This window comes from Pteropus vampyrus, unplaced genomic scaffold (genome assembly GCF_000151845.1).
Source record: "Pteropus vampyrus isolate Shadow unplaced genomic scaffold, Pvam_2.0 Scaffold68, whole genome shotgun sequence".
Lineage (NCBI taxonomy): Eukaryota > Metazoa > Chordata > Mammalia > Chiroptera > Pteropodidae > Pteropus > Pteropus vampyrus.
In genome coordinates, this window is record NW_011888849.1 from 5598711 (window position 1) to 5616006 (window position 17296).

Consider the following 17296-nt stretch of genomic DNA (forward strand, 5'->3'; position numbering starts at 1 on the left):
GTTTTATAGTTTATTTGTTGTGTCTTTTTTTCATTGTGTGGTTAAAAGTAACTTTTAAATTGTTAATGGGATAAATACAATTAAATAAAACTTAAAGAACAGATTTCTTTTAATTCCTCTAGATTAGAGCAAATATTCAAAGAGTATTTTCATAGGAAGAAGATAATAGTTCTTTTTCTTTTGCTTTGATTGGTTATATATTTCAAAAAAAAATGGCATGAAGTACATACACACACCTGGTTTTGAGACTTTAGAGCTTGTCTCTCAAGGTAATAAGAAGGGAAATAGCTTTGACCTGTGGGAGACCATATCTCCTTCAGAACTAATTCAAAGACATTTTTTTAGTGTGCTGTCTTTTAATTTGGGTATACCTTATGTACTATACAATGTACAAATTTTAATTGGACAGTTTAGGGAACCAGCATCTTTCTCAAGTTATAGAACATTTCCATCACCCAGAAAATTTTCGTGCATCATTTCTAGTCAGTTGTTCTACCCCAGAGTTAAACAGTAATGTGATTTCTATTGATAGAGCTTAGTTTTGCCTCTTAATGGTGTTTTTGAGATTCATACTTGCTACATGTATCTATAGGTTGTTTCTTTATGTTGCTGAGTAATATTTCATTGTTTGAATTTATTTCTTTACCTATTGATGGACATTTGGGTGGGTTACAATTTTTGGCTATTACGAATATAAGTACTGTGAACATTATTGTACATGTCTCTCTGGAATACGTTTTCATTTCTTTTGGATATACACTTAGAAGTGTATCACTGGATTAGTGTAGGTTTAATTTTATAAAAAATTGTCAAAGATATTCCTAAAGGAGTTATATAATTAAACATGCCCATCAGCAATGCATGAAATGCTCCAATATGCTCTAAGCCTTAGCCAACACTTGCTACTGTCAGTCTTTTCAATATCAACATTCTAAGTGTAATGTGATACTTATGGTTTCCTGTGATCTCCTTGATAATTTGATTATGAAAATTTTTTTGTATACATACTTACTTGCCATCCACTTGGTGGTTGTCTTTTTATTCTCTTAACTGTGTCTTTCAAAAGATAGAAGTTTTAATTTTGATGAAGTCCAGTTTATTGGGGTTTTTTTCTTATTCATAGTGCTTTGCCTACTTTATAGTCACAAAGGTATTCTTCTGTTTTCCTGCTTTATAGTTTTAGCTTTTATGGTTAGTTCTATGTCAGGCCAGGATTTGTTCTTCTTTCGATATGGATATATATTTGTTTCTGCCCAATTTGTTGAAAAGACTATCTTTATACCCATTGCATTATTTTGGTAACTTGTTCAGAAAAGTCAGTTGATCACATATGTGTATGTCTGTTTCTTTCTAGCCTTTGTTCTGCTTCATTGTTCTATTCATCTGTCTTTATGCCAATACTGTATTTTGTTGACCATTTTGCATATATGTGGTCTAAGTAATATAGATCTGTAGTTTTCTTTTATTGTCTTTGTCTGGATTTTGTATTGAGGTCATGTTGCTATATCCTTTTCTACCTGTTTTTCTGTGTCTTTGCATTTAAAATGCATCTGTCGAGTATTGCTTTTTTATGTATTCTAACAGTCTCTGGCTTTTAATTACAGTGTTTAGTCTTTTTACTATAATTATTTATATTGTTAGTTTTAGATCTACCACTTTTTTGTTTCCTATTTGTCCTATCATTTAGACTTTTTTTTCAAATCGTATATCTCCTTTTCTCTCTTTTCCTTGTTTAGTTGAATATATTTTAGTGTTACATTTTAATTTCTCTTTTCAGTTTTCAGCTATACCTCTTTGCCTTATTGTTTTTGTAGTTTCTCTGCAGAATTCAATATTTATCCTTAATGATAAGCCTTTTTGAATTAATATTTTACTACTTTGGGTAAAAATGTCAGAAACCTACAATATGGTTTCATTTGCCACACCCTATCCATTGCACTGCTGTCTTCATGTGTTTTATTTCCGTATATGTTACAAACTATACAATGCAGCATTATACTTTTAATATCAAGTATATATAAAGTATGTATATACACAAACACTTAATATGGTGTATCTAATAACAATATCTTAAAGAAATTAGGAGAAATAATCTTTCCTGTTTACCTACATATTTACTATTTCTGACATTCTTCATTCCTTTCTGTAGATTAAAATTTACATCTGGCAACACTTCAACTTGAGGAAACTTTCTTTAGAAGTTCTTGCAGTATAGGTTTATTGGCAACAGATTCAGTTTTCATTTATATGAAGGTTCTTTATTTTTTCTTTATTTTTGAAAGATTTTCATATATAGAATTCTAGGTTAACACTTTTTTTTCCCCTTTCAGCTTTTTAAAGATGTTATTGTCTCATGGACTTTTGTTTTTGATGAGATGTCTGCCATCATTTTTATTATTGTCTTCACATGCATAATATGTCTCTTTCTTCTCTGGCTATTTCTAAAGTTATTTTTGTTGTTATCTTTGGTTGTCATGGCTAAGCAAAGTTTCCTTGTGGTTACCTGAGTTTCCTGCTTTGGAGGATGGCTGTTTTTGCTGTTTTGAAAATTTCTGGTCTGTCTTTACATATATTTTTCTGCTGCGTTCTCTCTACTCTCTTTTAACATGTAAATTAGATCACTTGATACTGACTGAGAGGTCACTGAGGCTCTTTTTAAAACATTGGTTTTCTCTCTGTGCTTCAGCCTAGATTCTTTTTATTGACATATTTTCAAGTTCACAAGTCCTTTTTCACTACTGTGTCCAAACTATTAATCTAAACTGTAGTTTGCTGCTTGAGTTCCATATTTGTGGCACAGACTTGGTTGTGCTCTTATGGGATAAGCTGCATAAGTATAAATTATCATCCAGTGTGGTTTTCTTCTTTTAAGGGCTGTAGATTGTCCACTTTCTGCCTTCTTTCATTGTTTTCTAGTGCCTTCAAAGTTGATTTTTATATTTGTTCAGTTTATAATTGTTATTGCATGGAGGACAACTCTGTCATCATAAAGCCATGATGACAGAATTTGTTTTTTAAAGAATCTCTTAAAGAATTTGTTTTTTGTGGTTGGTTTTGTGGTTTATTTTATTCGTAAAGAGGTGTCAAAGAGTTCAAAAGTACCTTCAAGTCGTGTATAAATGAAACTGTTGCTATAGGCCAATAGAACATTATTTAAATATGAGTATTTGTGAAATACTTAGTATTTATGAAGAGACATTTAAGATATTAAAGCACATACTAAGATGGGAATTTGATGGTAATCGCTTTGGTTCAGGCACAGGCTGCTGTTAGATAACCCCATGAATTGAAATTGAACGTACTTAGTATATGTATTTAAAGACTCCAGTGTAAGCACTGGAAATAAATTTCAGGTAACTACTTCATCATTCCTAAAGTCTGGCTGCTAAGTTTTGACACAGAAATAACCTTTCTAGGAGGAAATCTCACTTTTGAAGTTTCTTATCTGCCCCTAATGCATTTTGGTCATGAATGTCGGCTAGAAAAGTTAGCGCAGTTCTCAGAGTCCAAGACCTGAGAGAAATTAGGCCAACTTAAAATATATCATGGTCCAGGAAAAGTAAAAATATAGTTAGAAACTGAAATTAACACCCTCAGCATTGATACTATTTTGCTTTTGTCTGCTGATGCTCACCATGGTAAAATGTATAGTCGTTATGATATTGGTAGGAATGGGTGAACATTTAAGGGGGTCAGAAATATTTTCTTTTTACTCTGTCAGCAAAGCTATGTTAAATAGTAACAGCATTGCCCTATTTTACATTTTCCTTATATATGTTTCTTTTAAACAGGTCTAAAGTTTTGCCTAATCAGCAGAGATTTTTTTTGAAATAATTAAAAAAAAAACTTTACAAAAATATGTGGTCATTTTATAAAAAGAAGAAAATACTGACAAAAATAGGAAGAAAATTAAATTTACCCAAATACTTCTATACCTCTACCAGGTACAATCACCTTAGGGGCATGCAGTCTTTCAGGTATTTTGTTTTGTTTTGTTTTTAATTTATCTAAATGGATCATACTATATATATTTTACAATATGCTTTTTTTCTCACTTAGCTCAAGCAGTTCTATCTGTATGCATGTTTTTGCTTTTAAATATACTGTGCATACTTATTTAAACAAAAGGAAATTGTGCAGATACATGTTTTAAATCTAGCTAAGTATCTTTGAATATGCTAGGGCCTAAGGTAGTGAAAGTTTTATCATTAACTGAAACCACATTTGCTTTTTTTTAACTGATAAGCATGATTTGGGAAACTTTTTTTGTAGCTTCTACTTTAACAAACTTAGGCATGGGTGGCCTGCTCTTATTTTGTTTAAACGTAGGGGCAGTTTGCTTTCTGGCACCTGGACAGAGTCTTCTCTCTTGGCTTTATCACATTGTACATGCTATAGGCTGGAAAAGCCCCAAAGTCACTCTGCAAAATCATGCTTTGCTAACTATCATCAGATATATATTTAGTCACTCAGTATGGAGTGTCATTTTGAAATGCTAAAGCCTTCTATTTAATCAAACTCTCATCGACAAACTTGTAGCCAGGCCTGAGCAAGGCAGGTTTCTAAAGTTTATAGTCCAGCCGGGAAGCAGATGTTGAGAGAAGAAGGAGTTACAGGGAAACAGAGTAATGAAGAAGTTCATTGGTATACGAGTGTATGTTGGGTGTCTTGACCTTATCTGGGATGTTTGAGAAAAGGTTCTTGGAGGAAAAGATGTATAAATTGACACCTAAGTGAGGAGTAAGAATTGGATAGGAAAATAGGGCAGGAAAAGTCAGGGGGTGTTTTCCAGAAGGAGGAAGTCAGGAATGGGTGGCAGGGTTCGTTCGGTTGCCTGTGTGACAATTTACTTTTGGAACATCGAGTGATTTTCCCCCCATAATCATCCATGTAAAATATGTGATAAGATTGGGCATAACAGTTCTGAGAGTCATAATCAACACAATATTTCGCAGGTTGGTTCTTTGAATGTTAATAACTTTGAATAAACCAAGACTGAACGAATGTATCACTTCAGTCTCTTAATCAAAAGGCCGTGCATTACTCAACCATTAAAAAAATTAAATCTTACCATTTGCAATGACATGGTTGGACCTAGAGGTTATTATGCTGAGTGAAATAAGTCAGACAGAGAAAGATAAATATCATATGATTTCACTTATATGTGGAATCTAAGGAACAGAAAGAACAAACTAATCAAAAACAGACTCACAAATATAGAGGAAAATCTGGTGACTGCCAGAAGGGAGGAGGGTTGAGGGGCTGGGAGAAAGGGATGAAGGGTTAGAGAAGAACAAATTATTAGTTGATAGATGGTCACAGGGATGGGGAGCACGACATAGGGAATGCAGTCAGAAGTAATGTAATGGCTAGATGTTGAGCCAGAGGAGAGAAAGAACAATTAGGGGGATCATTTAAAAAACTATATAAATGTCTAATCAATGTATTGTATACTTGAAACTAACAAAATAAAAAATAATAAAATAAATGAAAGGCTGGGCTAAGCCCCCCACAAATTAGGTGCTTGTGGCAATGGCACCCCTTGTGTTATTTGCTGCCAGCTGAGTGGTTATGCTGTCTCTAGATTTTTTATGGTATCTATACTCTTTCTCTTTGCTTCTTTAGTATGTCATAGGTTTCCATAGGTCAGGTGACTATGTAGGCCAGGAGTTAACAAACTATAGCTGAAAGGCCACATCTGGCCTGAGGCCTGTTATTGGCACACAGTCATGTCCACTTATTTGCATATTATGTGTGGCTGTTTTTGCACTATAATGGCAGAGTTGAGTAATTGCAAAAGATACCATATGCTCTGCAAAACCTAAAATACTGACTCTCTGGTCCTTTGCAGAAAGCACTTGTTAACCACTGGTTTAGGCATAATTCATCACTAAGTGCCCCAGATAATTTCTCTGTTTTAGTTGGTGTTTCTTCTGAGATTTTCCACAGCCAGTCTGCTGTTTGTCATCTCTGTTGTCTGATTTTTTTTCTTGCCTCTCTCCTTTCCTACCAGTTATCCTAGGCTGCACTAGTAACTAAGTGGAGCTGACACATCATATTACATCACATCACATCACACTGCATCACCGTCAGTCTTTGTTTTTTGCTCTTCCTCACTTAAATTTTTATCGCTGTTCATTCTTAGAGGCTTTTCCCATTACTTCTCACTTTACAGTGGCCTAAAGGAGAAAAAGCACAAACTTTGGGTCTAGTAGAAGAACTATATTTCAAGTCAAGCCCTTCCACTTAGAACATAGGTTAATTTAGGCATGTCACTGTTTTTCTCTGAACCTTAGGTTTTTTTCTTAAGTTGAGGATAATGTTATAGCTGCCTTCTCCACATAGGATTGTTGTTAAGGATCAAGGTATGTACATGCAAGTGTATCTGTCATTTGTTTTTTTCTATAAATCTAATGGTGCTAGGTGACTGACTTCCTTCACTTACATGCATTTGTGAAAAAGTTAATTTTGCTTTTAAATTTATTGTGCAATAAATGTGTTTTGCTTTTTAGTTTGAAATATTTGCTCAGGTAACACTAAAGAAACCACTCTTATTAAATACAGTTTGAATTAGAAAGCATAAAGCTTAAATTATCTGTATTAAAATTTCTCTATAGCAAAAAAATCAATGTTACTAGATGAAAGCACTTTTAAATCTATTTTTAAAACCAGAGGCACTACATTTTAAGAGTGAAGGAAAGATCAAATGATAAGTCTAGAAAGCAGAGACATTTTTATTCCTGGATGACAGAGTTGTTTGTAGTATTTTTGTCCCTGTACTTTCTCTGGTAGAAGTATCATGCAATTGATAAAATACAGACTTTGCCAGGGAAAAGATAACATACACTATTGAGCTATTGAAATACCTTGCCTGTTTTGTGAAAAGAATATAGTTTCTGATGCTAAGGAATTTCCCACTACTCTAAATTAGGGTAGTACAGTAGAAAAAGTTACCTATGTAGATTTTATTTATTTGGAAAGGAGATGGTGTTTTTAGGTCCAACACAAAGAAAAATGTACAGGAATAACTTTGTCTTTTGGACACCACTTGACAGTGAATTAGAGGATCAGGTTCATTAATGATGCACTCTGCAGACACCTTTTGTTATGTTCTCACATCTTTTTGAGTTTTGGTTTCTTTTTCTGTAAAAGAAATATTTTGTAAATATTTTGTAAAAGAAAAATTACCTTTTTTTCACAAAGGTCTTGCCATCCATTTGGGTTTTAAAACCTATTTGTGGCAGGGTTTGGGAGGATGGACAGTTGGCTAACACCTTTCTTTCACGCCCAATTTTGGGACCAATGGATAGACCAATGGGAGTTAGACAAACAGAGGTTTGTTAGAAATAAAGCTGATTACAGGACTGTGGCCAGACCGATTTTCTGGTATTTCATGCTTGAGTAAGACCAGTTTCTACCTCAGTGTGGAAGGGAGCAGCCTGGGTTGCCCTCCGTCTGTAGGCAGACTGGCTCTGAAAAGGGAGGAAATCAGGAGAGCCTGGGCCATGTTGTCCAGGTCCTTCTCTCAAACCCACCATTACGAAGCTCACTCCTCCTCAACCAGGGAGAACACTGGACTGTTAGGCCAATGGAAAGTCCTCTAAACGAAAACAGGAGGCCAGGGGAGTGGAGGTTTCCCGCGAATGCTTTGTTGAATGAATGTGTTGCATGAATAACTGTGCCTGTCTTCTCAGGAACTCTACTTCAGTTTTCTCTTCTGTAAAGCTGGGAGAATAATAGTAATGTGATCCACAGTGTCGTCGTCAAGATTAAATGAATAAGCACATGTAAAGCGTTTAGAATAGAGCCCAGCATGTGGTGAACAGTTTTTTTATTTTTGCTTTTAGTAATATTAGTATTAGTGATTAATACTAGTTAGTACTAATTAGTATTAACTAGTTATTAGTGCTAATATTACTAAAAGCATTCAGATGGCATTTAAACACGGACAGGATAAATGATGTCTTGGTGATGGTAATACCCTTAAAGGTTTTATTAGTTCATGTTGAGGAGAGAAAGCTGCTGAGTACTTGGGAGAAAATAAGCCCTTGTTTCTTTTTGGTTTGTTTAAAACATATTTATTCTTGGTATAGAGGAAAAGATTAGAAAGAAGAATGATGAGTGGAAAGTCTACTTTCTTTTAAAAATATTGCTTTTAGGCTACTGAGAAAGTTCCATAACAGGGGTTCCAGAGGAGTGTTTAACCCCTTAGTTTCGATAATATCACTGCTGTCATAAGGGCAGCATCATTACGCAGAAAAACAAGTTGCTATTTATTTTAAATGTGGAAGTTTTCAGGGAAAAAGAGAACTTCAGGCTGCAGTCTTAATATTGCCTACCAAAACACAGACTGGAAATCTCTCACTCTGCAGTAGTTGCTTGTTTAGATGTGGTTTCTTCTGCTGAAAATATTAGCAAACATTATTTGTTTATGTCCAGATAGGCTTCTTCTACATAGCACCTACCGCAATGCTTTGGCATAGTAGGTACCCAAAAAATATCTGTGGAATGGATCAGTGAATTTAGGAGTAGACATATATAAAGCAGTGGAATAGATATACTTGCAGAAGTGTTTGTTCTAGGCCTCTTTCGATTTTCTTCCCTACGTAATATTCATTTAAAAAAAGAGAGATCATTCATAAGAAAGGCAGCCTATTTTAGGAGCATTTCAGTTTACTTAGAAAACATAGTGCATTGCTTCTGAAAATGGATTGAATATTTAATATGAATGTTTTATTCAGTGTTATTTTTTCCTCTTGCCACAGAGCTTAGTTTTTACAAGTAGGAGCTTTATAGTGTCATGGAGAGTCAGTTCCAATTTTTTTCCTTACAGAATGTTTGATATCGCTGATTTCATTATTTCTGGTATGGAAGCTGAAGTTTGGTAGACTTGAGTGTAAAGAAGCCTGAGAAACAGAAGGCCCAGTTGTACTGCTGAGTGAACCTGAGCAGGTCACTTAAAGTCTTTGGGTCTGTCATCATCTGTCAACTTAGAGGCCAGGCAGGACCAGAAGATTACATAATGAGGATTATCCATCTTTCAAATGATGTTGGTGTAGGATTTCCCCACCAGTTTCTGCTTATAGCAGGATGGCCTGTTAGGGTAAGAGGTCTCTGGCTCAGTGAGTTAGTCTTAGCTGTATACTCTACTCAAGAATTGTTACTTGAATTAATCTGTACAAGCTATTGATACTTACTCAGAAGATTTAGTAATATGTGTGTTTGTTTTTTAAAGAGCTTATGTTAGCAAAATTTAGATGATACTTTGTTTTGATTTTCATTCTGTTCTCAAAACCACTAATATAGAAAGTCTCCAACTTGTCTCTCCAAACGTGGGTTTTATAAAGAGTTTAAATATGATATATCGCATTTAAAATACTTATGTTAAATTTATTTTATGATGGGTAGGGTCATAGTATATATTGTATGATGGTCAAAATCCTCTTGCTGTTTTAAATGTGTTAGTTTTGGCACGTGAAGTAGCTGTTGCAGGCCAGCCAGAGAATCTGATAACCATTTATAAGATTGTTATTTTTGGGGTAAATATGTTCCATTATGTCTTCCTTATGTAAAGAACAGGGTGAGAGGACCTGTATGGTAAGAGAGGAAACTGAGGGCCTGCATCAGAGATAGCTGAGTAGGAGGACGCATGCCAGTCACTCTCCCAGATCCTGGCCCTTGGGCCTCACTCTTCCTTCCCCTCCTCTCAGAAGGACATGTGGCTGCATCAGGGACTCGTCCCTCACATCCCTTCTGTATTAGTTATCTATAGCTACGTAACAACATCACTATAAACCTAGTGGCTTAATCAATGCACAAACTATCTCAGTTCCTGTGGCCCAGGAGTCTGGTCATGATTTAAGCTAGGTACTTTATAAGGCTGCAGTCAGGTGTCAGCAAGGCTGCTGTCTTATCTGACACTCCACTGAGGAAGGATTCACTTCTAAGCTCATGTGATTGTTTGCAGTTTCTTTGGGGCAATTGGGCTGAGGGCCTACATTCTTGTTAACTGTCAGCCAGAGGCTGCCGTCACGTGGCGCTCACTTTAGGCAGCTCACATTGTGGCAGCTGGCTTCTTCAAAGTCAGCAAGGGAGAGAATCTTACAGTGGTGTGGACATTACAATATTATGTAATGTAAACACATGGATTCCATCATTTTTATCTGATTCTATTGGTTACGCTGTCACCTGGTACTGGCTCTGCTCCTAAGGACGAGGATCGTGTACTTCTTCCAAAAGCAACAACATTCAGTGAACACCTACCATTTGCCATGAGGCTTATAAACTGTTTGCAGGCATTATGTCCTTTAACCTTTATAGCAACTTTAAGTTATCGTACTGCTATTGCTCCCATTCTATAGACGAAGGAACTGAGACTTTTAGAGATGTCAACCAACATTCTCAAGGCCTTCAGAGCAGATTAGAGAATGCAAAGCATATGTACTTAATGACCATAGGATACTGTCTCCCATAAAGGAAACCCAAACTCCTCTTACTAAACTAGCTCCTTGGGGGAAAAGAGGCTACGACTTCAAAACAGTCATGTCTATGGGTACAAGAGCTTTTATCCACTTTTGCAGCCTTAGAAGCCATCCGCTAGCCTTTTAGCACTCAAATTTTCTTGGTTTTGATTCCCACCACTCTCCTTTCACCTTAGGAGAGCAGACTTGGCCTCACCCTAAAGGAGAGAACACCCTAAAGGAGAGAACATAACTCCAAAAGGAGTATATTCTTTTGAGATTTTTTTGCAACTGTTTTAGAATCTCAACATTGCATAGGAAGCATGATTAAGAAGTACCGGGCTTTTAACAATCCCAGCCAAGACTTAACACATTTGGATTATTCTATTTAAATGCATCAGCTAAGTTAATTGCTTACAATCTGGTGATGCTGCCATTGCACTGCATTATTTTAAATGAACTTCATCTCAACCCCCTTATAACTCCTTCCCTAAAGTACTGAGCACAGTGTCTTTGGCGAAATGAACTTCATCTCAACCCCCTTAGTACTCCTTCCCCAAAGTACTGAGCACAGTGTCTTTGGCGAAATGGTTAGCTCATTAAAGTCGGTTGTTGAAGTCACTTGTAATTCTTTTGGATAACCATAGTGGGGGCAAATTACTGTCTTTGAGGATGAATTTGATTCTTTGAACCTATTAAAATATTTTCAGTATAGCAATAAAGTAGTTTTTGTTTGGAAATTGGGAGTGACTAAGCTGTAATGAGACAGATTCTTGCGGGCATCATACACCGGTTACAAAGGTAAAAGAAGAATACTCAATTTATTCTGAGCAGTCAGCATCATTGGAGCGAGTCCCAAAGAGGATGACTTAGAAGGGGTCAAGGAACACTTGTTTTAGATTGAAAGTTCCTTTTAAAAGTTGGTATTGCCTCACCTATTTGTCTTTTTCCCTTGAAAACATAGCTGACAGATCCGTACTGTTGATGAGGCTGTACATGCGAAGCTAGCCAGGGCAAGAAGGCTGCCCAGTGTTCTCAGTGTGGCTTTTATTTCCTACAGATGCCCCCCGAGTACTTGGCATCACAGTGCACACCGGAAGAATCTGCACTGATGGAAATGATTCATTCCTTCTTTCGAGAATTTATCATCAAAAAAGAGAATCTCAGTACTGATATGAAGAATACTAACAAATACATAGCTAGAACTTTCTGTTTGCATGTTACTAAAGATTATCAGCTAAGTTGGGGATTTTTATTTAGCGCTTTATGCAGGACAACATAGAAAGGTTTTATGTTGTTGTCAAAAGTATGATTTGAACCTCTCTCCAAAATGTTCACATAGGGAAAGAGTCTGAATTTAATAGAGTGTATACCATAATTGCAATTGTTACCGTGGATTTAATAGACTATCATACTTGGACTAGTACACATAATAATTGCAATTATATGTTGGGGATATATTCTATGATGGGCACTAATGCATTATCTCTAATTTGCATAACTACTCTCCAAGGTACTTATTATTGTCCTTATTTTACAGACCTGGAAACGGAGGCTTAGAAGGATTACATTACCTGGTAAAGACCACACTGCTATTAAATAGTAGAGGTGGAGTTCAAGCTTATTTACTTGAAACCTATAACAAACCTGCATTTCCCATCATTTTAAAAGGCTTCCATGCCAAGCGACCAGGCATGTAGAGCTATAGCTAGCCAGTGAGCATGTTTCTCTCAGTGTTGGGTATAATCTACAAATCTTTGACTCTACAGTCCTTCCCTGCTATTTTTATTGATGTTGGCAAGTTTTTCGTTACTAGGAAGCTCTCTAGATTTATGTGGTGCTTGTTTCATTCTCTCCCTGCTTTATCACTCACACACACACACACACACACACACACACACACACACACACTCCCTAATGGTTTGGATAACGAGGTTTCTGTATATTCTATAACTGAGGTGACACTGTCTCACATGGTACCAATGTATGGAGCCATTTTGCAATAATCGTTCATGTCACTGAGTGACTTAACACTGGAGTTTCAGGCGAGGAAGGTTAACAGGTCTCTATTTTATAAGTGTTGGCTACTTGGAGTCATATGTTCTTCATATGAAATGAGTGATAGTTGCATTCTGCCCGGTAGAAATGGGGGTATTTTCATTTAGTGATCTCTGTGAAGGGAAAGAAAAGAGAACTTCCTGTTCCAAGGTTGTAGACCCTGTAATATTGTGAAATTAAAAAACAAAAGTGAAATATCATTCTGAATGGCTTCCTCTTGGAAAAAGGAAGGCACATTGCTGTGCGTATTTCATTATTCCATGAATTATATGAATCTCCAATGTTTTAATTAGACATGTGGAGAAGGTAGCAAGTCTGGTCATTGGGTGCTGGGTTTCCCTGGTGCTGTGATAATATCCTTGTTGGACCAAAGCATGCTTGACTTTGGCAGATTATATCTTTCACCTTATTTAATCCTCACAACCACATAATATAGTAGAGGGCATTTGATCCTCTTTCAGAAATGCAGAAATCAAGGCTGGGAAAAGATGAATGGATTTTTCCCAAGACCATGTGACTAGTAAGTAGTAGGACTTGAAATCAAGGTTTTATCTATGTATTGTCCTTCTGTGGTTTATATTGCCTGATTATTCACCTTCCCTATCCTATAAGTTTTAAACAATTCGAGATATAGAGCAAGGATTCAGATAGGAATCAACGTAGATAGTAGCTTAATTACTGACAAAGCAGAATTAGAGAACTCAGAAGTGTCAGTTACTTCCTTCTCTGAAACTAAAACATGAACTGGACCCTAGCACTCCTAACCTAGTCATCCAGTAACAGCTGGAGAGAAGTTGGAACAGGGAGCTGGCTGGCCCTCTCGGAAGCAGACAGCCATTGTCCTGTTTGCTTTGTGGAAATCAACTGGTTCCAGGTGTTAGAACTGGAGGGAGGCCCTTGACACTAGCTCAGTGCAGTGACTAGCCAGTGATTTTTCTAGTCTTCCTTGGCAAATTAATCAGTCACGTTTGAGAAGAAGGAAGGAAAGGGCTGGGGAGGAGACAGAGAAATTGGGTTAGTGTAATACTGTTACCTCCCAGGAAATAGACTAAAAATCTCTTCCTGAAAATGTAATGGTGGGTATTATAAGGGTTTTCTACCCCAAACCTCAACAGTGGAAATATTGCTTTTCAGATTTTTTTTTTTCCTCTTGGGGTGATCTATGTTTTTTATTCTCTCCTTCCTTCTTGATTTTGGGGAGAAAGGAAGAGATGACTTGTATTTTTCTCTGTCTTGGGTATAAAGAAAGGAAAAGACTAACATAGACCCAAAGAAATGGTCTGTATGAGGCATATAACTAATCAGATTCTTTCTCCTCATGACAGGTGATGGAAATGTACTAGAACAATGGGAGAAGCCAGTAACTTATAGGAAGCCAAGATGACAAGAATTTTTTAAAATAATCAGTAAGTAAAATTTTGTTAACCCTTTGGAATTCTTTTGACTACCAGGTGAATTTATTTTTTTATGTAAGAAACCATGGTAAGAAAATAGCACAATTAAATAACTTAAAAGTCTAACGGAGGAAAACTTTAAAAAGTTAATACATAAATACTTCAAAAAAATTAGGCTAACATTTTGGAAATCATTCTTTCTTGGGAAGGTGTTTTATTGTAAGTTGTGTACATCAGTTTGGTGGCTAGGGCATAAGTATTTAAAGGAATAAAAGAGTATATTAAACTTGGATTAACCCTTCTCAAATACAGATATTCTGGGTCCCATTGCTCCCGTGGGCCCCATTTCTTACTCACATTCTGTGGGTGCTTTTTGGAGGTAGATATGAATAAACTTGGTGAATATGAATAAAACTGAGTTCTTTGTCTATACCTTCTCTATATCCCTCTTTGTGTCATTTTTTACACACAGTTATCACATAGTTAGTTATATGTGGTTGATTTTGGTTTCATTATGATGATGATAACCTTAGTAGGTGGAATAGCCTAGTAGAAAGATAATGTATCTTTGAGTCAGACATTTGTAGGCCTCACTAGTACCCTTGTGCTTTTAGTAGTTACTCAACCTCTGAACATCAGTTGACTCATCCGTATATTGGATTTGATAGACCTCTCATGAAATGAAAGACTGTGTGGATAGTACTTTGTGCTCTGACTGGTACATTACAGGACTACCATAGAAGTAGGTACTTTCCTTCCTTGTGTTTGTATCATGATTTATAATTTACAAGCTTTAGTTTGACTCAGATGATTAACCAGCTCAACTTCCTTAGCTATAATCAGGTAGTGGTGAGTTAAGAGCTGGCCCTACAGGAAGAAAGGGGTTATAGTGTTTGCCAGTTTCTGTGGTGTAAATACTCCCACCATGGCTGATTTCAGACTACCAAAAAAGTCTTCATAAGCAGAGTTGGGAGGTAATGTGCACACCACTATATAATTTACTACCAGCCAGATAAAATAGTTGTAAATAATATCAAGAGCATAGATAATAGTAAACAGAAAGTGATGGGTTTTGAGTATTTAGTATCTTTGTTTTTATATAATTTATTTTAATTGTATGTTTGTACAATTTAACTTTTAATGATGGCTGTATTTGAAAACTGACTTGCCAAAAATCCTGAGAATATGACAGTTGACTCTAGTGGACTCCAGCACACCACCAATTATAGGTTTCCTGTTGTGAAGACATTTCTAAGTCACAGTTCTTCAATGATCTGTCTCAGCCCTGCTGGTAAGACTTTGGTTGGGTTGATAAAGCCAGGTTTGGTTTTGAATCCTTGCTTATCAACCCAGGTTGTCATCTTCATATAGCTTCTGGAATTGAAGATAAGTGCTGAAACCAGTTAGGGTTTAAACCAATTTTCTTAAGTGTGACTGGAGTTCTCAAGTTGTAACTGGCCCCTGGCACCTCTCAACTCTTCTGGCTGTTGAGTGACAATGCTTGGAGATATGTCAGACTGTTCACTCCCTTCTGAGCTCTCTTCTTTCCCTTTCCTGTACACTCTTTTGTGTTTTCATTTCCTCAAGTAGTGGCACTGCGAGGAATTATAGCATGTAGCTTTGCTTTTGATCGGAAATTAAGTTTTAATGACAGTGAATTGTCTCTAGAGAGAGAAACAAAATAAAACAAAAGAAAACCTGGACAGTTTAAAATTCATATGGGTTTGATCAGAATCTTAGCCAATAAAATGGAGGGAAAAAAGGAAAGTAGATCAGATATCTCAATGTTTCTTCTAGAAGCAGTCTCTTCAGTTTTCTAACTTGCCCTTTAGAAGGGAACAATTGAAGCCTGAAATTGCTAAGTAACAGCTCAGGTTGTGGTGGTTGTTATATTTTAAATCTCACCCACCTAATTTTAAAACGCATTCTTTATTAAACCTTAAAAAATTGCCTTGGATATTTCAAAACATTCGTTTGTGTCAGTTCCCTGAATCAGACTTACGTAATCTTAAAACATTTTCCGTATTTCATCCTTACACAATAGGTATTTATAGTTCCTACAGAGTCAAGGATGGACTTGGATTATTGCAAAGTAATTTTTGTCCAGAAGCTCATGGATAGAAATCTGAGAGACTTGCCTCTGGATTAGGAAACAGTGACCTCTGTTTTAAGTTGAATAAGGGTATCTTTAGTTAAACTTTGAAAGCAAACAAGGGGGTAATAATTAACAGAGAAATTTCGCTGCAGATAAAATATTCTGATTTATATTTTCTCTCCCCAGAGGATGGACCCTGTACTATTTCTGAACATCCCCAGTACAGATAGATTTTTGATTAGAGAGCTGCTAGGTGTGTAGCCTTCAAATATGTAAATTTTATAACCTTGCATTATATTCAAATCAACACACTCAGAAGTTTGCTGGATACTTGGGAGTCTTGGGTTATGATGGTGAATTCTAGTGCAAATAAGATAGGCTTACTCCATTTAGGGATAAGATAGGCTTACTCCATTTTGGGAGTTGATAATCAAGCCTGAACATAGAAAGCTATAGTTTCAAAACAAATGTGGTTGATGTTATAAGAGATATATTAAATACTCAGGAAACAGACGGGAGAGAAGAATTATCTACATGGCAAGAGTGGGCTAGGTAAAGGATGGTTTTAGGAACAGATGACATTTGAATTAGGTCATACTTAATGATTAATTCTTTTTAATTAAATTTCTTTTTTAGATGATTATGAAAACTAAGAATGCTAATTGGAAAGAACTTTAAAAATGTGAAAATTATTAAGAGTAGAAAACTCATCAATATTATCACTACCTAGAGATACCATTGTTTTTATTATTATTTTTAAAAAATATTTCACCATATTCCTTTTATGCCTAGATTAGATACACATTCTTTTCTCTCTAAATTAGCTTGTTATGAATATCATTTTGAAACATGATTTGATTGAAGTATACCGAGATCATGATACATCAATAAATATATATCTGCATCATTTTTGGTGTTATTATATAACATTCCATTTTTATGTGACTCATAATGTATATGACCAGATCCCTGTTAGTGGGCATTTTGGTTGTTCTCAACTTTTCTTTCTTATAAAGTGCACTGTGATGAACATCTTTGTACATGAATTGAGGTACACATATTGAATAATTTGTGCAGGATATTTGAACAGAGTTGAGGCAGTGCTTAGGGAACACTAGGTAGAAGAAACAGTTTGAACAAAGGGTCAGAGTTGGGGAAGGACTATCCCATTCTGGGGAAAGGCTAGAATTGTAGTTTAATAGATTGCAAAGAGAAAGGGGAGTAGTGCTTGCTAGGGCTGGTGGAGGTAGAAGAAGAGCTTTGATGCTAAGCTCTTTATTCATTCTCAG

General features: G+C 36.0%; 1 protein-coding gene across 2 annotated transcripts in view; it reads left to right on the forward strand.

The window, feature by feature from the left end:
- The window catches only part of SGMS1 (sphingomyelin synthase 1), a 266110-nt gene that overhangs the window by 144531 nt on the left and 104283 nt on the right, over nucleotides 1-17296 (forward strand). Inside the window, exon 6 of one of the 2 annotated variants that reach the window (XM_011361623.2) lies at nucleotides 13844-13924. The exons of the other annotated variant lie outside the window; for it this stretch is intronic. The gene's annotated coding sequence lies outside the window, so the exon portion shown is untranslated. The remainder of the gene's footprint in view (nucleotides 1-13843; nucleotides 13925-17296) is intronic. 2 annotated transcript variants of the gene reach the window in all.